The 27,571-nt window shown below is 36.5% G+C and overlaps 1 long non-coding RNA gene across 2 annotated transcripts in view; it reads left to right on the top strand.

The window, feature by feature from the left end:
- The window catches only part of LOC119505934, a 41,043-nt gene extending 24,585 nt beyond the window's left edge, over nucleotides 1-16,458 (top strand). The window contains exons 2-3 of one of the 2 annotated variants that reach the window (XR_005210906.1): nucleotides 9,530-10,847; nucleotides 14,324-16,458. This is a non-coding gene — a long non-coding RNA (uncharacterized LOC119505934). The remainder of the gene's footprint in view (nucleotides 1-9,529; nucleotides 10,848-14,323) is intronic. The other variant, XR_005210907.1, reaches the window with a different exon arrangement.
- Nucleotides 16,459-27,571: the final 11,113 nt, after the last annotated feature.

A 27,571-nucleotide genomic window follows, 5' to 3' on the forward strand; every position in this document is an offset into this window, starting at 1 on the left:
CAGATTTTATCCTGTAAGTGTTTTTTGGCGGGTTGGGGGTGGGGTGGGGGGAGTAGGGAGGGATGGAAATAAATCAGAATGCATTTTTGTCTTAAAAAAAATAAAAAGCCTGAGATGTTGCACTTACTTACTAAAGTCACTTATTTCCACATGGAGATATTGGATAAGTCATTATTATAGCAACAAGTGGGTTTCTTAGAGAACAGCTGCTGTGATGCATTGAAAGAACACTGGACGTGGAACCAAAAGGCCTGAATTTGAATTCAAATTACTCATAAATATAAGGTGGTATTATTTTTTGTTGGTGGTGGTGGTCCTTCTTTTGTTTAATTTTAATTTTTTTTTATTAGAGAAGTTGTGGGTTTATAGAATAATCATGCATAAAATACAGGATTTCCATACACCACCCACCACCAGCACCTTGTATTAGTGTGGAACATTGATATCGCTTTTTTATGATTGTATTTTTTTTTTAACAGTAGTAGACAACATTTATTGAGATATTCTATGTTCTGGGTACCATGTGAAGCAATTTACAAGGATTACCTCATTTTAAATAGTCTATGAAATATGGCCTGTGAAATATGTCTTATTACTATATTATTATTATTTAAATTAGAGAAGTTGTAGGTTTACAGAAAAATCATGTAAAAAATTCAGAGTTCCAATATACCTCCCTATTGTTGGCACTTTGCATGAGTGTGGTACCTTTGTTAAAACTGATGAAAGATTATTAAAATAGTACCATAACTATCAACCATAGTTTACATTAGGGGTATTTTTCCCCATGTACCACCCTATTAGTAACACTTGTATTACATTTGTTATAATTCATTTTGTTGTACATTTGTTGTAATTCATGAAAGAACATTCTTATGCTTGTACTGTTAACTATAGTCCATTGCCTACTATAGGATTCACTGTGTTATACGGTCTTGTTTTATCTTTTAATTTTTATTCTAGTAACATATATGACATAAACTTTCCCCTTTTAACCACATTTATATATATAATTCACTGCTGTTACTTACACTCACAATAATGTGCTACCGTCATCTCCATCCATTTCCAAACCTTTACAATCAACCTCAATAGAAATTCTGTACAAACTAAGCATCTGTTCCCCCATTCTCTACCCCCATCTATCCCTTGGTAATCTATATTCTAGATTCTAACTCTATGAGTGTGCTTATTATAATTAGTTCATATTAGTGGGATCATGCAATATTTATCCTTTTGTGTCTGGCTTATTTCACTCAGTATAATGTCTTCAAGGTTCATCCATGTTGTCGCTTGCACGCAGACTTCATTCCTTTTTATGACTGAATAATATTCCATTGTATGTATATACCACACTTTGTTTATCCATTCATTGGCTATCCATTTGTTTTTCTGTTCAATCCCAAACTGTCTTCCACAGCGGCTGCACCATTTGACTTTTCCAGTAAGGTGGTATTATTTTTACTCCTCTTCTGTTAAAATGCTTTTTTAATATGGAAGTTTACATTTTGTCCTAGAACACATTTATTTGTGCTCCATAGGAAAAATTATATACTGTATGTCAGGGTTTTTTTTTAAATTTCATTACAATTGAGGGCAGTCATGGTATATGTAATTCCAACATAATTTGGTTTTGAATGAGCCTTAGAATTTATATTTGAAAATGAGTGATATTTTGGGAAATTCTAATAGTGTCACCCTATTTATAACAGTGATATTGGAGAGTAGAATTAACAGTTATGGTCTGCGTTAACTGTCATATCAGATTGTTACAGTATATAGCCATATTTGGGGGAATATCCTTTGGCCCACATTATTTTGGGACCAAGCAGTGGGGTATAATTTAGATACTAAGGAAGAATAATACAACTTCATTATAAGATCTCTACCTTTTACCCTTCCTATTTGTGGAATTCATCCCTATTCACCTTATTTTAAAAATGGTGAGGGGGAAATGTTAACTCAGGCTGAAATAAAGCACCAGCCTAAAAAGAGATGCCTATTTTTATTTGCTGTTTATCTCTTCCAGGATAAAGAAAGACCAATAATTATTTTGCCTTTAAAGGCCTTGATTCTGGATGTGAGATTAAGTGAAGACAAACTGTTGACCACGTGTGATTTAAGAAATGTTGGTTATTTCATCAGGTGCCAAATCAAGATTTGCTTGAAGTAAGCTGTGCTGTGGATGAACCTTTGGATGATCAAGAGTGAACTGTGTTGCCCTGTACATAGTTTCCACCAGAACACTACTTGTTGGTATTGATTTTGAAAAATAAAATATGACTTTCTAAAAGCACAGATCAAATTTAAGTATTCTTAAATGTTAAATTGATTTCGACCTACCATGGAGCTATAGAATAATAATGATCACAGAGGGGACCATAAAGTAGCTGTACAAATTTTCTGTGCTCCTTTTAGAAAATCCACTCCAGAACAGAGGGAGGCGGTTGGTCAATCCTGTTACTTTCTTCTGTGATGTGTCCGAGTTGGATACTGTCAGTTTGTTAACCAAAATTTGTACTGGGACTATTGTTCATTGAGGTTTTGAGGATGTTGTCTCATAGCACTCAGGTGTTGGTATAGGTTTCATCTAGGGCAGATTATAGGGTGGTAAGCTGGCGACACAATAACCTAGTACCCAACTAATTCATGAGCAGGAGAAAAATAGGTTGATTAAGGCTTAACTGGAGTCAGATAAACTATAGGCAGACATGGTTGGGTCGGCTCTGTTTTGTTTATTTGTTTGTTTGTTTGTTTTTACAAAGAAGTAGACTGTTTTCTAAGATTGAAATGAACTGTGCCAGTAGAAGCAGGAAACTATGAGCTGGACATTAGGTGTAAGATCAAAGTAAAGTTGCTGTAAGTACAGGAAGATGCCCATTTTTCTCAAGTTCTGCTTCTGCATAGTTACATCAGCAAGTTATATTGATAGACAAAGGAGATAATAGGAATTTATATCTGCAATTCCACTATCAGACACTCTCAATAACATCCCCGACAGGGAATACCATATTTTGTTGCACTTTTAAACCCTTATATCTTTAAGTCTGTTTGAGTGCTTAATATGTGCTCAACAGCAGTGGGAGAGAATAAGAGAAGTCTAATAGAGATCACTGTTCTTTTGTTCTCCATGAGAAAAGTTAGGTTGTGTGTGTGCATGTGTGTGTACACACATGTATATCTATACACATATATAAAATATTTGACATCGTAATCCTGTGGGTTTTTTAAAACCATATTTTACTGTGAATATAATGTACTTACAAAAAGCAATAACATATATGTTATGAGTAAACACCCCTTGTAACTGTACCCAGGGTAAAAAAAAAAGAATTTGACTAGCATCTTAGAAGCCTTGTGGATCTCTTCTCAATCCCAACTCTCTTTCCATGCTTGCTCCTCATTCCCTCAGTAAGCTCTAATCTCACTGTTACAGGAACCATTTCCTTGTTTTTCTTGTTTACCACTTGCGTGTGCATCCATATGCACCATATACATCCATCTACTTTAGTGTTGTATGTTTTTGAACTTTATATAAATGCAGTCACATTTATTCTTTATGTATTCTTTTGTTTTGCATCCTCCATTTGTTATCCAGGTTGATGAATGTAGTTGCAGTTTGTTCATTTTCATTGCTATGTAGTATTCTGTTATATAATTGTACCACAGTTTCTTCATTTTACTATGTTGATCATTTGGGTTGTTCACAGTTTGCACCTATGACAAATAACAGTGCTATGAATATTCCTTTGATATCTCTTTGTACACATGGGTATGCATTTCTGTTGGACATATTCCTAGTTAATAAAAATTAATAGTATGTGAGAGGACAATAAAGCTATCTTTTTCTAAATGAAAATTTAATGAGCCAGTAATCTCATGAGGGAAAACTCTTTTGGTTATCCTAAGCTGGCAGGTGCTGTCTAGACACAGAGATGGTCAATCCAAGTAAATAAAAAAATTAAGTATTCAGGATTGTACCTTTGCTTGACATTAATGTCTACAAAAATGTTTGTTCAAGAAAATAAATAAATTTTAGTTTTTAAACCTTCTCTGGCATTATTTCTAGAATTCTAAATTTATAGTACAAAGGATCTTAGAAAGCAGGGACTGTGTTTTATGTTTCTTTTAAGTATTTCACAGAGTCCATGGCAATGGCAGTAGGGGGTTAAGACCCAACTAAATATATCTTCCCTGAATAAATTACTTAGGAGTAAAATTATTTGTACAGATAGGTGTAATTTTCCAGATATCCAGAACTTACCTTGCCCTTTATCCTGAAAATGGGGTGGATATACTTTCATTTAACTGAAAACTTTCTATTTAAAACTGAATTTTTGTATTAAACTGGTATACTGTTTTGAAATCATCTTTCCCAAAAGGTATAAAATAGTAGTTTGAATGAGTCAGTGTAATATTCTGTTTTCTCTACAATTTTTCCTACCACATTATTCTTCTGTACATGTCCTTCGTACCGATAATATTAGTATATTTCCAAGGACTCTCAAATTTTAATTTGGGTCTTTTGTTTGCTTTTTGAACATGGATGATGATATAGATAATATACTACGATACAAGTTTATCATTTCTGACAGACCTGTACTTGAAAGCGTATATATTTTAGAGGTTGATATATTTTAGAGGTTGGCCAGATTTTGCCTGGGAAGGCCAGATCATAGTAAATTGCTTTCAGTATCTCCCTGTGTTTATGGGGTTTGTTCTAAAGCTTCACAGGAAGAATCAGCTAGCACTTGTCACACTGTTCTGGGTTAGCTGAAGTTTTGTTCCTGTTTACACTAAATGATCATAGGCCTAATGTGGTTAACGTGAACACTTCACAGCTCATCCAAGGACTATTTCAAGCATTAAGGAAAAGGTACTTTAATTGAAAAATTAATTATCCAGAATTAGGCTGGGAGAGAATGCTTCTTTTTGTGAATTCAGCCTACTACCCACTCTACAATTCATTTTGCTTCTTTGTTATAACAAATGTGTTTTTGTTTTTTTTGCAATTAAGATTTCTATGGTTTGTCTTCTTTGGGGGTTGTAACTTTCAAAAAGTGCTCTTAAATATATTATAACCTTACTTAAACTATTCACTTCCAGGATGTGCAGTGCTTTAGCACAAAGACTAAGTCACTAATTCCCTAGACACACAAAAGGAAAATGCTCTGCTGGGTTTCCCTTTTTATTTTGTTTTTCTGTAGTAGGTTATGACTTGACACCCAACTTCTTTACAGATTCACCTCTCACAGAACACAGTTCCCTTTAATGTGTTTTCCATGCTTACAGGGAAAACAAACAACACTGTGTTAGCAAACAGGAGTAGAAATTTAATTTTTGCTGCATGGCTTTCTCTGGATATATGTAGAGAAGCCCCTTAAAGTGCTTTTATGAGACAACTGAAAGTGTCTTGTTGACTGATTGATGTCTCCTCTGTCTCCTAAATATTTTCTCGAAAACATATTGGTTTTTTATTAATTTAGGATAAACCAGTGTTCTAGTTTGCTAATGCTGCAGAATGCAGAATACCAGAGATGGATTGGCTTTTATAAAAAGAGGGTTTATTTGGCTACACAGTTACAGTCTTAAGGCCATAAAATGTCCAAGGGAACACATCAGTAATCGGGTACCTTCACTGGAGGATGGCCAATGGCGTCCGGAAACCCTCTGTTAGCTGGGAAGGCACATGGCTGGCGTCTGCTCCAAAGTTCTGGTTCCAAAATGGCTTTCTCCCAGGACGTTCCTCTGTAGCAAGCTTGCTCCTCTTCAAAACATCACTCACAGCTGCACTGAGTTCCTTCTCTTTGAGTCAGCTCATTTATATGGCTCCACTGATCAAGGCCCACCCTGAATGGGTGGGGCCATGCCTCCATGGGAATATCTCATCAGAGTCATCACCCACAGCTGGGTGGGGCACATTCCAAGCAAATCTAATCAGCACCAAAACGTCTGCCCCACAAGACTATATCAAAGATAATGGCATTTGGGGGACACAACACATTCAAACTGGCACAACCAGTTAGCTGTTTTATGACTTAAAAGATAGTCTTGAAAACTGGTAATTGGAAAAGTATCTAAAAAGTTGCCAGTTTCTGGGGTGGGGCTATAGAGTTGGCATGTGTAGGAAGATGGTATCTGAGCAGAGGAGTGTCATGATAAAAATGGTGCTTAAAGAAGATTATACTGGCTGCACGCCTGAGTCTACCCTTCCATCACATCTTCCTGGACTTGTTCTAGCCATGCTATTTTCAGAGCTCCTCTAAGATATTATGTAATATATAAGTAAGAATAGATAGATGGTAATATATGGAAATCCTGTATTTTATGCATGATTGTTTTGTAAACCCACAGTTTCTCTAAAAATAAAAAAAAAAAATGGATGAGTGGGTCCAAATACAATGTTTTTAATAGCATGTATAATAGGACAACTTTAGTTGAAATTCACATGAAAGAAGAAGACCTTAGATATGGTTTCTTCCCTGGAGTTAGAACTTGTAATGCTTAATAAGCATCTTGAGGTTCCAGGAAGAACCTTTTATTTCAAGAGATCTTAGTGTTTCAAGGAACAGGTTTTGGGAAATACTGAATTAAACTATTGCATAATGTATTTAGGTGAGAGGCAATTGAAAGTTAGAATATACACCAGCAGCATGTGATGAGATTAATTATGGAGTCCCTACTTTGAATATCCTCAATAACAGAATAGACTGTTTCCTGTCTATGTTACTCCCTCCACCCAATATTCTCAACAAAAGTGTCCCTTGGGGGGTGTGGTAGAAGAATCCTAATTGGAGGGATGTGGCTTATATATTTATTATTATATTTTTGTATTTGACAACCACATAACTATAGTTTTCATAATACAAACTATAGAAAGTAGACCTGAACAAAATTCTTCTTGGCTATAGAGTGACAGACGGCATCCTGGGTGGGGATAGAGTGGTCAGCACAGCTCAGAAGCTCTGCACTGAGTGTTAGAATTTGGAAAATCAAAGGGAAACATTACTCATCCAAAAATAAATAAGTAAAAAACAAGATGGATTGATTGTTATATAGATGGATGGGAATATTTTTGAAAAAGCAAGTATAATAAAATGTTAATGGTAGAATCTAGGTGGTAATATACAGATGTTCACTGTAAAATTCTTTCAACTTTGTTGTATTTTAAAAATTTTTTATAATAAAATGTTAGGGGTGGAGGAAAAATATATAGAAATGAAAACTATTTCAGAAGTCCCATCTAGCCCTCTAAGATCCTAGTTTTATTTTTAACTTAGAAATTAATGGAACTCTGGTACTTTAGTATTTTTATGGTCTCTTTAAGTTTTTCATTGGAAAGAGAAATCCATTATATAGAAGTTGAAAGAACGCCTCACAATAAATTCTGCATCAAACTGTGTAATCGCTGATAAATTTAATCTCTGGGTGAATTATTTTGCAAAATGTTCACTTCTACATGTTTTTGTCTTAACAATTTCCTTTTTATAGATACATTTATTTCTGTTTCCAGGCTTTGAGTGCTATGAAGCTTCTGAGTGGAGATAGTCTTGGTGATCTAATAAATGGCTTAAAATCACAGTAAATCAGACACTAAGTTAAAATATGAACAGAGAATAACTTTCCGTAGGTAAAATTGAACATCTGTGTAAAATTCTGATCTGGGTTCTTGCAAACACATCAGATTGCTGCTCTTCCTGGGATAAGCTGGATTTGTACTTAATGGTCTTCCCTAATAGTGGTCTCCTGCCAGCCGATAACATACAATAAAAGGTAGTACGATTTCAGAAACATTTTCCAAATCATGGAGGAAGGACCTTTCTTCAAACCCTTTGATAGAAATCTTGGTACAAAGAAAAGTAGAAATGAAATGAGGCTGTAAATCCTGGGTTCCAAGATTCAGGTTCAAGTGCTTTCACATTTGGAGGAGGAGGAGCATTTAGTCTTTAACCACCTACACGAACAGCCCTCTGGGCTCTGCCTCTTGCCTACAATGATGTGTCTCAAAGACACCTCTCCTAACATTGCACCCCCCCACCCCCTCCAGTCAGTCTTGCTCTAGAAAATCAACAACTTTTAGAACAACGGATTTATGATAGTGAAATGATTCCAAGCCAATATTCTCTAAGGGCAAAATTTGCCAATTTTCTTAGTGTTTTATATTATATGGCTTACCAAAAGTAAATTGGGTGGTTAATAGTAAAAATATAAGAATGTTCTTCTGTGAACTAGAACAAATGTATGTCGCTATTACAAGGTCTTAATAATAGGCTGGTATATGGGAAAGAATACACCTAATGCAAACTATGGACTATAGGTAACAGTTATATTATAATATTCTTCCATCATGTGTAACAAAAGTTCCAGACCAATGCTAAGTGTCAATAATAGGGAAGTATAAAGGGATACGGGGTTTTTGTTTTTGGAGCAATGAAAATGTTTGAAAATTGATTGTGGTGATGAAAGCACAACTCTGTGATCATAATGAGAACCACTGATTATACACATTGGATGGATTATATTGTGTGGGAATAAAACTGCTTTTAAAAAACTACATAAAGGTGGGGAGTGAGGGGTGTAGGAACTAGCTGTATGTACTATTGAAGTTAAATTGGTATCAAAGCAAACAAGATTGTTATAAATTTAGGATATTAAATGTAAACCCCAGGGTAAGTACAAAGAAAACATCAGGGAAAAGCTCATAGGGACAGAAATTAGAGAACAGGTTGCCAGGGGCAGGGGGAAGGGGGAGTAGGGAGTTAATGAATAATGAGTTTCTGTTTGGTGAGTTGGGAAAGTTTTAGTAATGGCAGGTGATAAATGTACCACAGCATAATGAATGTGATTAATTTCACTGAATGGTATGCTTGAGATGGGAAAATTTATGTATGTATGTGTTCCCACAATTAAAAAAAAAAGAGCAAGTAAAGAGACAATGACAATTAAATGCAACACGTGATCCTGGATGCGATCTAGCAGAGGGGGAGAGAAAGCTCAAATGGATATTATTGGGACATATGAAATATTGGAATATAGACTGTAAGCTTTATATCAATGTTCAATTTCTATTAAAGTGAATACATAAGTGAGTATCCTTGGGAAATGTACATGGCAGTATTAAGTATTCGAAAAGCATGATGTACACAACCTAAATTCAAGTTTTCAGGAAATAGACTGCGAAATAGACAAATAGAATGATGTGGTAAATGTGAGTGGGGCGGGGGCGCAGGTGTATGTTGGAGTTCTCTGTATGGGGTCTATATTATTGTTGTAACTATCCTGTAAGTTTGAAAGTATTTCAAAATAAAAAGTACAAAAAAAAATCATTCAGAGAGCAAAGAAATGACTTTTGGGAATTAAAATTATGATAGCAGAAATGAAGGGGGTTTAAATAAAGTAGAGTATTTTTAAAAGGTAGATTTTAAGAAATATTCCCAAAAGTGAATAAAAAGACAAAGATATGGAAAATAGGAGAGGAAAGTTAAGAAAATTAGGAGACTAATCCAGTTTTTCAATATCTAATTAACAGGAGTTCCAGAAACAGGAAACACTGAAAATAGAGGGAAGGAAATTATAAAAAGTAATTCAAGACAATTTCTCAGAACTAAAAGACGTGAGTGTCTAGTGCAGTGATCTAAAATAGACCCACAACACAGCATATAATCATGGCATTTCACAACTAAGGACAAAGGAAATCCTACAATCTTTCACAGGGGCAGAAAAACATGTTTCATAACAGAATCAAGAATCAGAATGGCACCAAACTTCTCTAAAGATAACATTAAAATCTGTAAGACAATGCAATGATGATCTCAAAATTATGAAGGAAAATGATTTGCAATTTCAATTCCATGCCCATCCCAAAGTGTGAGGACAGAATGAAGATCTCCAGAAGTTTATTTACTTTGCATCCTTTCTCAGAATGCAGGCAAGAAAGAGGAAGGGCTGGGATCCAAGAAATGGAGGGACAAGGGGAATCCTCAGGATGGGGTAAAGGAAAACGTCAAGGTGACAGTGTCTAAAGAATAGTATGTCCTGGATGGAGCAGATCAGAAGGTTCCAGGAAGCATTTCTTCTGGAAGTTGAATTTGATAGAATACTAATTTGAATATCTTAAGAGAAAATTTGTACATGTTGGGAAAATTTGGGTGATATTAGCAATGAGTTCAAAGAAAAGCAAATCTAACAGAAAAGGAGAACATTATTAACTTCAGAAAAAAAATTATGTAAGACATTAAAATTAAGAAGTTTTCTCCTCAAAAGTCACCTGAAAGCAAGTGAAAAGACAAATTAGAATCTTGGAGATATTCACAATATACATAAATGACAAAGAAATGCCAAGAATATATTTAAAACTTCTAAAAATCATTAGAATCATTAGATGAGAAAAAACAACCCAATTTAAAAACATCAAGAGAAATGAGGTATTTTACAGAAGAGGAAATTGCAAATGACTGATAAACATAAGAAGAGATATTAACATGACTGGTGATCAGGAAAATGCAAATCAAGACCACGTGATAAAAATTTTAAAGACTAATAATGCCGAATGTTAGGTAAGATGTAAACTCACCAAAATCTTTTATGTGTTGCTGGTAGAATTTTTAAAAAATAGAAATTTTTGACATTACCTTTCAAAATTGAAGATAAATATACCTTATGACCCAGCAATTTCTCTTCTAGATAGAAAGAGAAAGTTCTCATTATATACAATGAAACATGTACAAGAAAGTTCATCACAGCATTGTCCAACCCAAAAGCACTAGTGGGAGAGTGGATGAATAAACTGTGATAATTTACAGCCGTCAAAACAAATGAATGTATGGATGACTCTTAGTGATTTTATTGTAAGTGAAAAAGTAAATCCCCAAAATGATATGGAATATAATTTGCATTTTATGAAATTTAAAACAATTTTTTTTAGAAAAGCTGTTTTGCCTTCTATTAACTTGTCAATTGTATATTATTTTACTTTTCTGTTTTGTGGTTATCCTAGAAATTACAACTTGCAGTAATATAAGTTAGTACTTTTCTCTCTTCCTGGACAATTTTGAGACTTTAGAACAATTGAATTCCCTTTATCACCCTCCCTACTTTTTTACTATTGTTGGTATATATTTTAATTCTCTCTAAATTTTTAACTCCATGATCATTACCATCATTTTCTGCATTCAATATTGATTTGGTTTATCCACAGAATTATCTGGGTTTTTTGTTCTTTATTCCTCTCTATGTATCTGAACTTCCATCTAGAATAATTTTCCTTCTGTCTAAAGAATATCCTTTAATTATCTCAGTTTTATACATTTAAATTTCACTTTTTAAAGTATGTTTTGCTGGGAATAGAATACTGTGTTGGTATTTATTCTCTTTACACTTTAAAGATATGGTTTCTTTGATTTCTGGATTCCATTGCTCCTGTTTTACTGGATGCTCCTTTGAGAGCAATCTGTTTTTTTTTTCTCTACCTGTGTTTCTCCCTTTCTCTTAGTTCTTGGCTTTTAGTAGTTATACTATGATGTGTCTAGGTGTGTTTATGTGCATGTATGCATTTATCCTGCTTATAATTTGTAATGTTTTTGAATCTGTGGCTTGGTATATTTAATCAGTTTTAAGAAAAAATTTAAGTCATTATCTCTTCAAAGTTACTTCTGCCCGATTTTCCTTCTCCTCTCTTTCATGTCCTCTATGTTTCTTACATTTGCTTTTTATACTTTGTCTTCCCTTACTTTATTTAATTGGATAATTTTATATGATCTGTCTTCTAGTTCACTAATTCTCTTTCCAGTTGTGTTTAATGTGCTGTTAGAGCTATTTATTGGGTTCTTAATATGTTACAATTCTTTAAGATATAGATTTTTTTCTGTTCTTTCTTACAGTTTTCAACTCTTTACCAGAATTCTTCATCTGATCTTTTATTTATTTGAACATATCAAGCCTAGTTATGTTAAAGTCTATGTCTAATAACTCCATTATCTTCTCCCCCATTGTCTTTTGTTTCTCTTGGTTTTTCATGTCATTATATGCTTGGTTATCTTTCATTGAATGCCAGACATTGTATATGAAACCTGAAAGAGATAATTTGAGGTCTAAGATGAGGTTGTCTTTCTCCAGCAAAGTTTGTTCACAGTAGACTTCTAAGGGCACTGACAATATTGGTTAACCTTAAACCCTCATAAGATTGAGAAAATTCAAGCTGCACTTTAATATCTGTGATAGCTAGTCTATTTTCAGTTCATTCTTTCCTCCTAGTATTTAATTAAGTTTTAAGGATCTCAATCTAAAGCCTGGGGCCTTTTCAGACTTCCTCCTTGGTCGGCCCTAAACTCCAATATTCATCCTGCTAGCTAGCCCGATGAGTCTATCGAAAACTTTGTTCAGTTATGTGGTCACCTCTTCCAGAATCCACAGATGACTAAGGGAAATACAGCTTCAAACTCCTGGCTCACCTCTCTGAGTTTCTTTCTTCTTCCTCATCATGGCTTCGTACTTCTTCATTGCTTTGTTGTCTCTATGGTGATTTCAAACAGATTTTAGAAAATATTTTGACTAGCATTTCAACTGGTTCTCAGAGGAAGGATTTGTCCTGATTACAAAGTTTATCAGTACTTAAAGTGGACCCCCAAAACATACTTGTTATTTACAAGTTCTGTGTTTTCCTATATAAATGCAATAAAGTTACATAAAAAGGAACGGCAAACACAAAATTCAGGACTAAAGTTAATTCAGGTAAAGGGAGACAGAAAGATGTATTCATTGTGGGTGGGGTAGATGGTTAAATGTACGTTATTTAGGGTTCTAGCTTTTGTTTCAGGTGCTGGTTCAAGAGAGCTAGTCAATTATTAAAAGCAACTAATTAAATAACTAAATAAAAGAAGGCCATATATAAACCAACTATATATGTATGTGTCATGAATTATAATTAATCTAAATCTGTGTATCATAAGTTCAGTAAAAAGAAAGTTATGTAGGGAATAAAAAATAATTATAGTATATTATATGACTCAGGTGGGAAGAGTGTTTAGGAAACCACAATAATATAAGCACTTAATAGTGATTTAATGAAAATTGTGTTACAGCCAAATTGGGGATTAAAGATGTATATTTGTGTGGAGGAGCAGGAAGTAAAACAGAACTAAATCCTCATCTTCTGTATTGGGAATTCAATAGATAAAGCCTAAAATGGGAAAGTCGGGGAGTCACAATATAAACATACTGTTTAGAACCAAGAAGGTAAACGAGAATATTCTACAGGAGTTCAAAGTAGTTGCCTAGAGGTGTGGTGAGGATGGGAGTGAGAAGGAAAGTTGATTTTTATAACAAGCCTTGTAAAGCTGTTTGACTCTTTAAATTTTTAATAAAATCTATAACTTTGGTAAAAGAAAATAATAAGAAAAGGAATGAAAAAAGGCTTTGTCAGAGCTAACTAAAGATAGAAGTATACAGTGGAAAATAAAGGAAACTCATACATGAAATATTTTCCTTAAAGCTTTTTCAATCAGTTCATCAATTATTTCAACCAATTGGTTTTCAGCCAATTCCTTTGCCATTTTTCACATGAAGCACAAAGTCCAGCAAGATTTTTATGTCCCATAATCTGGACACTTAATGCAAAATCAGATTTAGCTATTTAAAGCTATTTGTTCAAGCATTTGATTCCTTTGCCTGCTTTTAGTAAAAACAACAATTAAAAATGTACGTTTTGTTCATTTGTATGGATTTTTATTAGACTGATGATTACAGTTCAGAGTCCTAAAATTCTGAAAATACATTAGATAAACTTTTATTTGGGCATCATAATCTGAAAAGACAGCTACAGTATTGTTCTGATTGAAAGGAAAAGCTCATAAAAATAATTGAGGACTTACTAGATAAACTGAGAACTAGAAAAATTATTGTCCAAATGATGTAACATTGTTAAACACTGAAAAATGAGGATTCCTGCAACACTTTTTATCCTATTCTACACTTCTGGTGATAATTGAAAACCTTTACTTAAAAATATCCTTTTGTTCAGGCATATTTTTTTTTTAGTTACCTAGGCTGACTTTTCTGCACTGTATTGGTTAGCCCATAGGCAGTGTTTTTTATATTCTAGGTAATGTATATCAGGCCTGGCACCCAGATGAAACTCCTGGTTCTAGACATGAGGGTGAGGCACCATACAGAGGCAGTCTCCTCTGACTACTAATCTGACGTCCAACCTTGGGCTCTGTTCCTTCTTATTGCCAGTTAGCTTTAGACCTGAAGTCAAAGTGTTTCCAACTTGCTGAGTTTGCACAGAAATTTTAACCTTTCTGTACTTTCATTTTACCAACTGTAGTGCGTTGAACAGTGGTCTCTCCAAAATTCTTGTCCACCTGGACCCTCAGAATGTGAACTTGTTTGGAAATAGACTCTTTACAGATGTAATTAAGGTAAGGATCAAGGTGAAATCATGCTGGATTAGGATGGACCCTAAATCCAGTGAGAGTGTCCTTATAAGAGACAGAAAAGACAGGTACAGAGGAGATGATGATGTGAAGACAGAGGCAGAGAATGAAGCCATGCATCTACAAGCTAAGGAAAGCCAGGAGCCACCAGAAGCTGGAAAAGGCAAGGAAGAATTCTCACTCAGAGCCTCTAGAGGGAGCGTCACCTGGCCAGCATCTTAATCCTGGACTTCTGGCTTCTAAAACTGTGAAAATGTATTTCTGTTATTTTAAATCACCAAGTGTGTAGTAATTTGTTATGCAGCGCTAGAAGTCATACACCAACTTTAAAAGTGAAACGATCATTCTAGTTTATCTATGAGGGTTGCTCCAAAAAGTAATTTTTTCAAGGAAGGAATATTTGTTTTGTATTACAATCAACACAGGGAAAATGAAGCTCAGTTTTTAAACAAAGTTGGAGCAGGATTGTTTCAGGTCTTCAGAACTGTGTGTTACGTAAGTAAGTACATACATATTTTTAAATCTTGTCATATTTACTAGATACTTGTTATCTACTAGGTCTGTGTTAAATACAAAATATGTGTACTTTTTGCATTGACATGTCCACAAAACCCTAATTCAGGATTTTAGGTGTAGCCAATTAAACTAGCTACAGTCATCTCTGACCAAAGTAAATGAATGTAAAACATTTTGCCAATGATCTGTTGACCATAAGCAATGAGTTGACAGGCCTCAGAACAGTTTTTGGTTACATGTTTTGAATGACCACATTCTGAGTTACAGGGCTGACAGACCTCATGGCCATAAAAATTCGTAACACTCCCACCCAAGTAAATATTGCATTTATATCTAGCTTATTCATTTCTGCCTCCACATCGAGTAACTAGGGAAACAGTGATGTCACTGCTTAGCATGGTATTTACAAACTTCTCTACTTAACTTCATGGCTTAGGAAGCCTACAGTTATTTACTAGTCTCACTTAAACTTCTGTAAGAAAGTCATACACCTTTTATTTTTTCTGAGCTGCTGATGGGGAAATGGGATCATTCTGTTTTAATGTGTTATTTTGAGAAAATATGTATTCTAAAGTGTACTGTTACTGTTTTTGAAAAATCATCTGTGCATTTGCCGCAAAAGGGTTTTGATGTGCATTGACAATAGATAAAATCATGTGACTCAAATTAAATATTATCCCTTGGGCCAGCCTCCTTTAAACAGTCAGCCTTCAGGTGGCCTGGACTGCCTCCGTTCCACTGTGCCACATTGCTTTTGACCTGAGAAGCTAGCTCTCTTTCTTGTTCTTCTTCCTTATAATCTTATTTCGAACTCCATCATGTTGGTAACAAATAGTTTTAAGAAATAAGCAGTACCTGGGCATAACAGTAAAAAGCCACCTGCCTCCAAAATGGAAAAGAAATTAGTTAGCAATCTTTCCAGTGAAATAAACAAAACGGGCACTCAATACTGCTCACCAGTCTCTTGCCTAATATGTTTGCATTCTCAATTTCAAAAATTATTTCACTCCATCTCTTCTTTTCTCAAACTTGCCACACTCCCTCTGCTCTCTCTCAGCTTTTTTCCTAACAATATAATTCATTGAGATAATAGAAGCAACTACATGTGACTTTCATTATTTCCCACCACCAAAACCACCAAACCCACATCCACACAGCAGTAACATCTATTCCTGAATTGTAATGGCTATTTCTAAATTCTGAGATGCTGAGTTCCTTGCATATTACCTGGTCAATCCCTAGAACTTTGGGTATCTGTGTGACACCTGAGACTCAGAGCCAGAGTGTGGCAGCTATGAATGTCAGCACTACCCCATACAGCAAATGTTAAACAATCTGAAAAAAGAAATTAAGCTTCAGTTAGATATATGAATGCATATGACTTGATTAGGATTAAGGTAACTCAAGCTAAAGAGTAAAGGATGATATTAGCAGTGGTTTAAAACTTCAACTTCTATGTGACACCAAAGGAAGAAATGTTTATTGGGAGCACAATCTATATTTTTTGTAACACACTATATAATATAACTTGTATGGTCAGTTTATTCGAACAACATAATTACATGGAACTTTGAATAGGGAGGGAAATCTGGTTGGTTTGTATAAGTTAGTGTGAAGTCCCAATACATTCCAGAGTAATTTGGACAGAGGATAAAAAGATATTTGCAAAGGCTCCTTGAGGGAGTGGGGGGAAATGTGGAAATATTGACTTTCCCCACTTGGGGAATTAATGATATTCTCACAAGTATTGGGGGCTACCAATTTAACAGGCCAAGCCCTCTATCTTGGGGCTTGCCCTTATGAAGCTTGTTACAGCAAAGGAGAGGCTAAGCCTACTAAAAATTGTCCCTAAGGGTCACCCCCAGAGAACCTCTTGTTGCTTAGATGTGGCCTCTCTCTCTAAGCCATCTTTATGGGTAAACTCACTACCATCCCCCCTATGTGGGACATGGCTCCCAGGGGCGTAAATCTCCCTGGAAATGTGGGACATGACTCATGGAGACAAGCCTAGACACAGCATTGTGAGATTGAGAAAGCCTTCTTGGACAAAAAAAGGGGAAGAGAAATGAAATAAAATAAAGTTTCAGGGGCTGAGAGATCTCAAATAGAGTTGAGAGGTCATTTTGGAGGTTATTCTTATGCATTATATAGATACCCCTTTTTGGTTTTCAGTTTATTGGAATAGCTAAAAGGAAATACCTGAAACTGTTGAGCTGCAACCCAGTAGCTTTTATTCTTGAAGACATTTGTATAACTATATAGCTTACACTGTGTGACCGTGTGATTGTGAAAACTTGTGGCTCCCACTCCATTTATCCTCTGTATGGACAGATGAATAGAAAAATGAGGACAAAAAGTAAATTAATAATAGAGAGGGATGGGGGTGTGCTGGTTTGGATGTATTAAGTCCCCCGAAAATGCCATGTTCTTCAATGCAAACTTGTGGAGACCAAAGTATTTGTGTTGATTAGATTATTATCTTTGTATTAGGTTGTTTCCATGGAGTTGTGACCCACCCAATTGTGGGTAATACCTTTGATTAGATTATTTCCATGGATGTGTGGCCCTGTCCACTCAGTGTGGGTCTTAATTAAGTCACTGGAACCCTTTAAGAGCTCAGACAGAAGGAGCTCGATGCTACAGCCAAAAGAGACATTTTGGAGACACCCATTGAAAGCAGACTTTTGCTGACCCTTTGCTCTGGAGAAGCTAAGAGAGGACAAAACACCCCAAGAGCAGCATTTTGAGGACTTCATGGGAGCTGAGAGAGGAGCTAGAACACAACCTAGGATCAGCAGATGCCAGCCATGTGTCTCCCCAGCTAACAGAGGTTTTCCAGACACCATTGGCCTTCCTTTGGTGAAGGAATACTTGTGTTGATGCCTTAATTTGGGCATTTTCATGGCCTTCAGACTGTTAATTTGTAACCAAATCAACCCCCTTTATAAAAGTCAATCCGTTTCTGGTATTTTGCATAATGGCAGCATTAGCAAATTGGAACAGGGGGTATGGTATGTTTTGGGCATTCTTTTTTATTTTAACACTTACTCTTTTCAATGTGTGGTAATGAAAATGTTCAAAAATTGATTGTGGTGATGAATGCACAACTATATAATGGTACTGTGAACAATTGATTGTACACTCTGGGTGATTGTAAGGTATGTGACTACATCTCAATAAAACTGAATTTAGAAAAAAAACATAGTCTTTCCTTCCTAGGATACATAGCAGTTTCAAACTGACACAGCTTCCTTGCTCTCTGTTATTGTAAAAGACATTCCAGTTTCATCTTTTTGTTGTTGTTGTTGTTTTGTTTTGTTCTCAGGTTCCAGTTTCATCTTAAACTTTTTCTTCCCCAGACCTGAACTCTGCCATTTCTCCAAGCTTTGATTTCCTTCAGTAGGTATTTTAAGACCACCAGTCAGGGGAATAGGATTAGATGTGGTTTCTAGGCCCTCTAGGGGAACTACAAAAAAGATTTATTTAAAGATAGAATACCTCTTGAGTTCATACTGCTATTTTTAATTTAAATTCATGATGATGGGGGTTTTACTTAACCTCTTCTATATTATAACTAAATTTCCTTTCTTCCACACCATGAATCTTAATTCTCAAGGACGCAGGGATGATAGAATTAGAATAGCCCCTAGTAAGTCATATGTTTTATTCCACTTACACATACAACAGTGTCAGATTAACAGTACTAATATTACCACCAGTAAGTATGATTACTGAAAACAGCTAAAAAAATTTTTGAAAATGCTCATCGCATTATAACTCTTCCATTTTTTTATGGTTGTACTGTATCTACATTGGCAGAGCATATATCTGTTACATACTTTCTAATCTTTATTTAATCTTACTTCTACAAATAACCATACTTTTGATGCTCATCATTAGTCATTTCAGTATCTCTGTAGTCATTTTTGTTGTCTGAAGCTTGTTCTCTAGTAGATTCCTGAAGAACTCATGGGGATGAATTTCCTTGGGTGCTTGCATATTGATAATAGAACTTGTTTGTGCCCTTTGTACTTGAAGATGTTTTGCTGAATGAAAATCTGTGACTCATATTTTCTTTTCTTAAGTGCTTAAATATGTTACTCTATTTTTTTCTGCTGTCAAAATCCCTGATAGTAATGTAATTTTCTTTTCCTTTTGGCCTAAGTGCCCAAATAATGTTTTCTAAGTTTAATGTGTAGTTTCAACTATTTATTTTAGAAAATTTTTCTTAAATTATAGTTGTTGTTTTTTTTGTATTTGTTCTGTTGTCATGTTCTAGTTTTCTTCTTCAAGAACTGCTATTATTCATATATTAGATCTTCCTTACCTGTTTTCAATATTTATCACTTTTTCTCAAATCTTTTTATCTTTTTCTTCACTGTATTTAAAAAATTTCCCCTTTCACTTTATATTTCCCTTAAGGCATTTTCTATTCTATTTATTCATTCTCATGCTCCTTTTAGTTTAGCCTTCATTTTTTTAATGATTTTTTCTATTTCTAATTTTTTCTTGAGTTCTGTCACCTTATTTCTAAGTTATTTCTAATTTTGATTCATGCTGTTCTTGGATGTCTTATTTTCTTAATGTCTTTTAGATCATTTTGAAACAGTAGATTAAGTTTTATCTATTTTATGGGCATGTTTTCATTGACTATAGGCATGTCATTCTGCTCCTTATTCCCTCTTATTCCATCTTAAAAAAATAATAGCTTTTTATGGGATTTGACTTCAGTTGTGTTCTAGTTTGCTAATGTTGCCAGAATGCAAAAACCAGAAATGGATCAGCTTTTATAAAGGGGGTTTATTTGGTTATACAGTTACAGTCTTAAGGCCATAAAGTGTCCAAGGTAACACATCAACAATCGGGTACCTTCACTGGAGGATGGCCAATGGTGTCCAGAAAACTTCTGTTAGCTGGGAAGGCATGTCGCTGGCATCTACTCCAAAGTTCTGGTATCAAACTGGCTTTCTCCCAGGATGTTCCTCTCTAGGCTACAATTCCTCAAAAAGTCACTCTTATCTGCTCTTGGGGTGTTTGTCTTCCCTTGGCTTCTCTGGAGCAAGAGTCTGCTTTCAACACCCATCTTCAAACTGTCCCTCATCTGCAGCTCCTCTCTCAGCTTCTGTGCATTCTTCAAAGTGTCCCTCTTGGCTGTAGCAAGCTCGCTCCTTCTGTCTGAGCTTATATAGCACTCCAGTAAACTCATCAAGGCCCATGCTGAATGAGCAGGGCCACGCCTCCTGGAAATTATGCAATCAGAGTCATTACCCACAGTTGAGTGGGGCGCATTTCCATGGAAATAACCTAATCCAAAAGTTCCAACTTAATCCCCACTAATATGTCTGCCCCCACAAGATTGCATCAAAGAACATGGCTTTTTCTGGAGGACATAATATATACAAACCAGTACAAATAGCTACACTGCTTATTTTTTATGTGAGGTTAGTTTTCTTCAACTTTTAAAAAGAGGCTTGGCTTATGTAGCTTTTCTAACTTGACAGAACTCCCTCTTGTTTTGTTATAGTGTGAAAACATAGGATGGCTTGTGTTCTGCAATTTTCTGGTTATGTTTCACTCGCCCACTTTTCTGTGAACCTTCTCTCTCTGTGATCTCTATTGCCCATGTCCTTCTCAAGTTTGATTCCACCACCAGCCATTTTGCCATAGTGGGTGGCCCTGTCCTCAAAGGGAGGGCTGTCAGGTCATTTTCAAAAGTTCACAGAATCTAGCCCCTTCAGATGCTACTGCGCATCTTGCATTCACTCACTACTGGGGTAAGGAAAATCCTGCCAGTTTCAGCTGCTATCTCACATTGACCTGCTATGCTTTCAGTGAATTCCTATAGGCAATTTTGGGCTCTCTTGTTCTCATCACTATCAGATGCCCTATAGCTCTTACCTGCTTCCTCCCACACAGATGTTGATAGGAGGCAGACCTTCTAGCTGTTGGTGGTTTGTCCCCACCCAGTTGTGTTTTGGGATTCATGGAGATACTTTGTCACCTAGTTTTGTTTTTAAGTGTAGACCATGGGATTTGTATTTTTCTCTCTACTTGTTCCATCTGTTTTTATATGGGGTGTTAGTTTTCACCACTGCTGCCATCAAAAACTGTCCTTCAAATATGAGAGAGAGTTTACAATATTCTCTGACAAACAGATGAGAGAATTTGTGAACAAGATACCTGCACAACAGGAAATACTAAAGGCAGCATTACAGACAAATAGGAAAAGACAGGAGTGAGAGGTTTGGGACACAGTTTTGGCTGGTGGTAGCACAGCAATGTAAGTACACTGAACAAAGATGACTGTGAGTATGGTTGAAAGAGGAAGGTTAGGAGCATGTGGGACACCAGAAGGAAAGAGGAAAGATAAAGACTGGGTCTGTATAACTCAGTGAAACCTAGATTGCTCAACAATTGTGATAAAATGTATAAATATGTTTTTGCATGAGGGAGAACAAATGAATGTCAGCCTTGCAAGGTGTTAAAAATAGGGTAGTATTGGGGGTAAAATACAATCAATGCAAACTAGAGACTATAGTTAACAGAAACATTGTATTATCCTTCCTTTAATGTAACAAAGGCAATATACCAAAGCTAAATGCCTTTAAGAGGGGGATATAGGGAGGGGTGTGGGACTCTTGGCATTGGTGATGTTGTCTGACTCTTTTATTCTACTTTAGGTTAACTCTGTCTTTCCTTTTGTTGTTTTTTAGCTGTCATTTTATTTTCTCTTTTTCTTTTGTCTCTTTACCTTCTTTGACTCTTCCTCCTTCTTTGTGGAGGAAATGGAGATGTCCTTATATAGATAGTGGTGAAGGTGGTGAATACATAAATATATGACTACACAGGGAACCATCTATTGTTTACTTAGGTAAGTATGGTGGGTGAACAAAACCATCTTTTAAAAAAAAATGGGTTGATGAAGAAACCTGAAGGCACTACATTGAGTGAAATAAGTCAGACACATTAAGGACAAATATTGCATGGTGTCACTGATATGAACTAATTATAATATGTAAACTCTTAGGCATGAAATATAAGTCACCAGGATATAGAATGAACTTAAAGAATGGGGAGCGGTTGCTTATTATGAGAAGAATGTTCAACTAGGTTGAACTTAAGTATTTGGAAATAGACAGAGGTGATGGTAGCACATTATTGTGAGAGTAACTAACAGTGCTGAATGGTGTGTGAATGTGGTGGAAAGGGGAAGCTTAAGAGTCACGTATGTCACCAGAAGGAAAGTTAGAGGTTAAAAGATGAGAATGTATAAAACAGTGGATCTTGTGGTGGACAATCTCCATGATTAACTGTACAAATATTAGAAATCTCTTTCATGAACTAGAACAAATGTATGACACTATAACTAGAAGTTAATAATAGAGGGATATATAGGGAAAAATATATACCTATTGCAAACTTTGTATTACAGTTAGTAGTATTTTAACATTCTTTCATCAATGGTAACAAATGTACTATATCAATACTAAGAGTCAGTAATGGAGGGGGGTTGGTTAGGGATATAGGATAATTGGAGTTTTCTTTTTTGTCTTTATTTCTTTTCTGGAGTAAGTAATGAAAATGTTCTAAAAATTGAAAAAAAAATTGTGGTGATGGATGCACAGCTGTACGATGGTACTGTGGGCAACTGATTGTGCATGTTGGATCTTTGGATAATTGGATGGCATGTGAACAATCTCAATAAAATTAAATTTAAAAAAAACAGGTTGTATTCTTTCTTTCATTATAGAAGGTTTTTATCCAAAATAGTTCAAGGAAGGATGTTTCCTTGATACAGTCTTAAAATAACAACCAAATTTAAAGAGAATTTTTGGCTGAATTGGGTGCTGGGTAAAGCTAGTACAGATAAAATCCTATCCCAGCACATGCCTGTACACCATACCATTAGCATAGGGCTTTTGTTTTTTAGCTGGAGCAGGAGGGTGTGTCAGCTTTGCTACCTGCCCCTAGGACTGGATTTGATCCCTCAAGATTAGAGAAATGCAGGCCAGAAACCAGACCTTCTGAAACTCTGGCACAAGCAGAGTTGCTGTGCGTAGGTGTCTGAGTTATCCAGAAAGCGAAGGATGAGGCCATTTACCCAACTCAGCATTGAAATCAGATCATCTGTGGCATCCGGAGGACAGGCAGTTTGAGGAACATCCAAAACCAGCATCCATGGCATGGAAATTGTTCTCGGAGTAAGAGCCTTCATCAGAGAGCACAGTGGGTTCATCCAGCCAGAAGCTGGTGAGGATTCTGAACGGGAGGGGAAAGGTGGTAGACCTGCGAGACTGCCATGACAGATTGGTTGGTAGGCGTATGTGAGACTTCCTTTGGTGGCTCACAGAAACAAATGAGGGATGCCTGGAGTAAGTTTATTCTATGGGGGTAGGTTCCCTAGTGGCAGAACCTGAGATGGGAATTCTTATTCAAGTGATTGATTTGAGGAGTGTTAGAAGAAGGGGATGAGGGACACAGAAGGCAGAGGGGAAAAGCTACTTAAGAAGAGTCTCAGCTGGAGGTTACCTTCAATTAGACCCACATAAAGCTCTCAAACGTGGATTGCATTACAGAATTGGTTCCACCTTGAGGCCAAGGGTCAGTCTTTTGTACTCCCTGTGCCAGCTAATCATAGGCAGAAGTTTGCCCCAAGTAAGGGAGGCCAGAATAGTTTTCCTGATGAGGAGGATCCTGAGGGCAATTCTTTGGGGATGAAGAAAGCTGTGCCTTTTTAAAGTCCAACACCATAGTAGCTGGGGTATGGGTGCATGGCCCATAAAAGGAATCTGGATGGAGCACAAAGAGCATTCAGTACTGTTATATTCTTCTTAGCAGGTGGGGGTTTCTTGAGATTTAGGTATAAATGTAAATATGACCCTCATTTTCTAGTCACAGGCTTGTGAGGACAGCCATATTAACCAAATATTGATCTCAGATTAGCTTTAACATGTAACGTAATCAAAGTGTTCCTGAGATAAGGGTCAAAAAATGGGTTAACTGCTTTCCTTTTGGGACTACACCTGATTTATCTATAATTTCTTTGAATTCCAAACTCACAACTAAGAATGTTTATAGCACTTAATTTTAAAGAGGCAGCTATAGTGTGAAAGTAGGATTTGGTTTAGAGTCAATAGGTCAGACCTATTTCTACCACATCTGGCTTTGGCCAAATCTTTAAACTATTCTGGACCTTTGTTAGATAAGGGCAATTGACTTTTGCTACATTAACCTTATTCATATTTTGCTTATTATTATCTGTGAGATAATAGGGAAGCGTGGGATGTCCTCCAGCAGAGACTGATAGATTTAAAGTTATTTTTGAGAAACATGTAGCCAGTGACTCTGTGTGTAACTGCCTGGAAGAATAAGGAGCAGGGAGACAATCTATAAATCTGGCACAATAATTCAGACTTGAGGTTACAAGGCTTTCCCTGCCTCCTCCGCCAACCAGACAAGGTTAGAGTCACCTGCCTACTCAAAGCATCTTGCAATTACATGTTCAATGTTCATTTTCTCCACTAAGCTTTCCTTTCCATAACAGCAGGGACTATTCATCTTATTCATCACTGTATACCCAGAACTTGACACAGTGTCTGGCAAATATTTGCTGAATAAGTGAGAGCGATGAATAAAATGGAGGAATATGGTTGAATTCAGTGTATATTGGTCAAGAATAAGTGGTAGGTCTTCGTATCGGATGAAGGGAAAGGTAACTTTAAATCTTTAAGCCTAAAAGGAAAATAATAAAGAAGTTGAAAGGATAAGTATGTTAGTTTTCTATTGCTGCATAAAAATGACCAACAAACCTTTTTTAAGTCTTGTTTTGTTTATTGGATTAAAATAATACACATTTTCTGTGGGTCAGGAGTCCAGGCACGGCTTAACCAGGTCCTCTGCTCCGGGTCCCACAGGCTATGGTCAAAGTGTCAGCCAGGGCCGATGTTCTCATCTGGAGCTTGGGTCCTCTTCCAACCTCATTCGGGCTGTTGCCAGAACCCAGTTCCTTGCAATTGCAGGACTGAGGCCCTCAGCTCCTAAAGGCCACCCCTCTCCATAGGCATTTCACAACATGACTGTTTGCTTCCACTATACCAACAGGAGAGTGTGTTTCTTGCCTTGAGTCTCTTTTTGCAAGGAAAGTCTAGCCCCTCTTTTAAAGATCTTCCCTGATTAGGTCAGGCCCGCCCCAGGATATGTTCTTTTTTGATTAACTCAAAGTCAACTGATTAGGAACCTTGGTTACATCTGCTAAATCCCTCCATCTTTGCCATATTCTGTGGGTTAGAAGCAAATCACAGGTTCAACTTGCACTCAAGGGGAGAGGATTACATGAAGGTGTGGCTATCAGGGGGTCAGAATCATGGGGCCATCTTATAATTCTGCCTACTACAGTAAGTCAGCTCAGTTTTTTGTCATGTTTGAGTGTGCTAGAGGCAGACAATAAGCTGATAATGGGTGAAAAGTGACAGATGGTGTGCTGGTTTGAATCTGTTATGTACCCCAGAAAAGACCACGTTCTTTTAATCCATTCCTGTGGGTGGGAACTTTTGGTTAGGCTTTTCAATTGAGATGTGACCAAGCCCGTTCAAGGTGGGTCTTAATACTTTACCGGGGTCCTTTGTGAAGAGGATAAAAGACAGTAAAAGCCCAGAGAGCTGACAGAGAATCACCCAGTGAGAAATAAGCAAGGACCCACAGGAGCTGAGAGAGAGAGAGCCATTGAAGTGAGGACCCAGGAGAGAAGGACCAGCAGACATCACCAGGTGCCTTCCCATGTAGCAAGGAAACCCCGGATACAAGCAGCCTTTCCTCGGAGAAGGTATATTCCTCTGGGTACCTTAATTTGGACATTTTCATGGCCTCACAACTGTAAATTTGTAACCTAATAAATCCCCATTGAAAAAGCCAACCCATTTTAGGTATATTACATTCCAGCAGCTTTAGCAAACTGAAACAGATGGGCTTGATGGTTTGGCCAAGTTGATGCTATGAGAAAGAAGGCTTTCCCCCAGGGGGAAAAGCAAAGGGTCAATGACACTCTTGGTTTGGGGAAGATGTTTAGTAATTAGGGAAGAAAGAGGACCTAGCAAAGTAGAAAAATATTGGTAGGGAGTAGGAGAGGAACTAATAATGAACTACCACATAAGTAGGAAGGAATTTCAAGAGCAGAGTGATTAATAGGGTCAAACAAAGCAGCAAACAAGGAGAATGTTGGCAAGGTCCATTCATTTGGCTACGCAGTCACCTTAGAGAAAGCTATTTTGGTGGACTGTTGATGTCAGAGTCGAGCTTGCAGGAAATTGATGGGGCAGGGGATGTTAAAATAGTGGACAAAAGGGATGTTTGGGCCAGACCGCTGAGAATTCCCGTGTCAGTTAAGGCCAGTGATAGGTCTGGAGTCTCATGCTGCTTCTAGTAGAGAATGAGCTTCCCAAGTGCCTTTTCAGTTTGCCTCCATCTTCACAGTCCTCAACTGTCTTTCCTTCTGGGACGTGTGAGGTCAGCACCACGGTTCAATTTGGGCTACCCTTGGGCTCCCTGGGCAAGACACAATGAGACTTTTAGCAGAAAATACAAGTAGTCTACAAAGTTGGGGAAATCTGAGGTAGGAGGCCTTCCTGTTCTCTGCATAATTAAAAATGGGCTCTTCCGTTTAGTTGTGTGAGTTGAATTTTTGATGATTAGTAAAAATCCTTATTTGGTTTCTTTGTGGCCCGGCCTCATTTCTTTCAAGCCAGGAGCCCAGCTGCCCTAGCTGTTTTGCAAAGATCTCTCTCAAATAGAATTTTGGTTAAATGAAATAGTAGGGACTTATTTTCTTTTGGTGAAATAGTGAGGCGAGACAAGAATTAAGCAATTGTTTTACTCAGGACAGATATTCTGAAGCTCTTGAAATAACTAGCATTGAAAAGGTGTATTATTAATCAAATGCAGTGTAGCATGTAGAGGCTAAACTTAATTTGAAGGGAACAAACATATAAATGCAACTGTTTCTCTTCATGTTGTCTCTGGCCTGGGTCCCACCTTGTCACCCTTCATTTGAAAGAGCAACTTGAAATGTTTTGTTTTATTATGAAAGCTGTGTTGCTAACAAGACTTACATGAAGAGTATTAGGCATCTGATCCTATCAATATGGCAATAATATTGTCTGACTTGTTTGTGTTTAACTTTTATTATTAGTTACAGATATTTACTTCCATTGCAGAGCATAAGTATTTTCACCATCTTTTTTTTTTTTTTAAATCATTTGTCCTATGTGAAAAAATCTTGGATATAAATACTGTGCATAGAAAAATAGGGTTAAAACCTACAGCTCTAAGAGTTTATAACGATCCATTCAGCCCACAGTGTGCTCATCTAACATTTTAAATGGATTCTCCATCATTCTAAACCAATAGGTAAGTGCTATGCACACTGTTGTAAAATGTATTTCATGGCTCACTGGGCTTTTCTGTCTTTAACTTTCCAATGTATGTAATTTGATTAAAATCTTTGGCTGGTCAGGATAAGGAAGAATAGAGGGAAATTGCCCTTAGAATCTCTACAGTGCCTGGGATTATAATTGAAGGCTAAATGAACATCTTCTCTGAAGGAAGGTGAAGAAAGGCTTTGTTCCATT

The sequence above is a fragment of the Choloepus didactylus genome, chromosome 11 (genome assembly GCF_015220235.1).
Source record: "Choloepus didactylus isolate mChoDid1 chromosome 11, mChoDid1.pri, whole genome shotgun sequence".
Classification (NCBI taxonomy): Eukaryota; Metazoa; Chordata; class Mammalia; order Pilosa; family Megalonychidae; genus Choloepus; species Choloepus didactylus.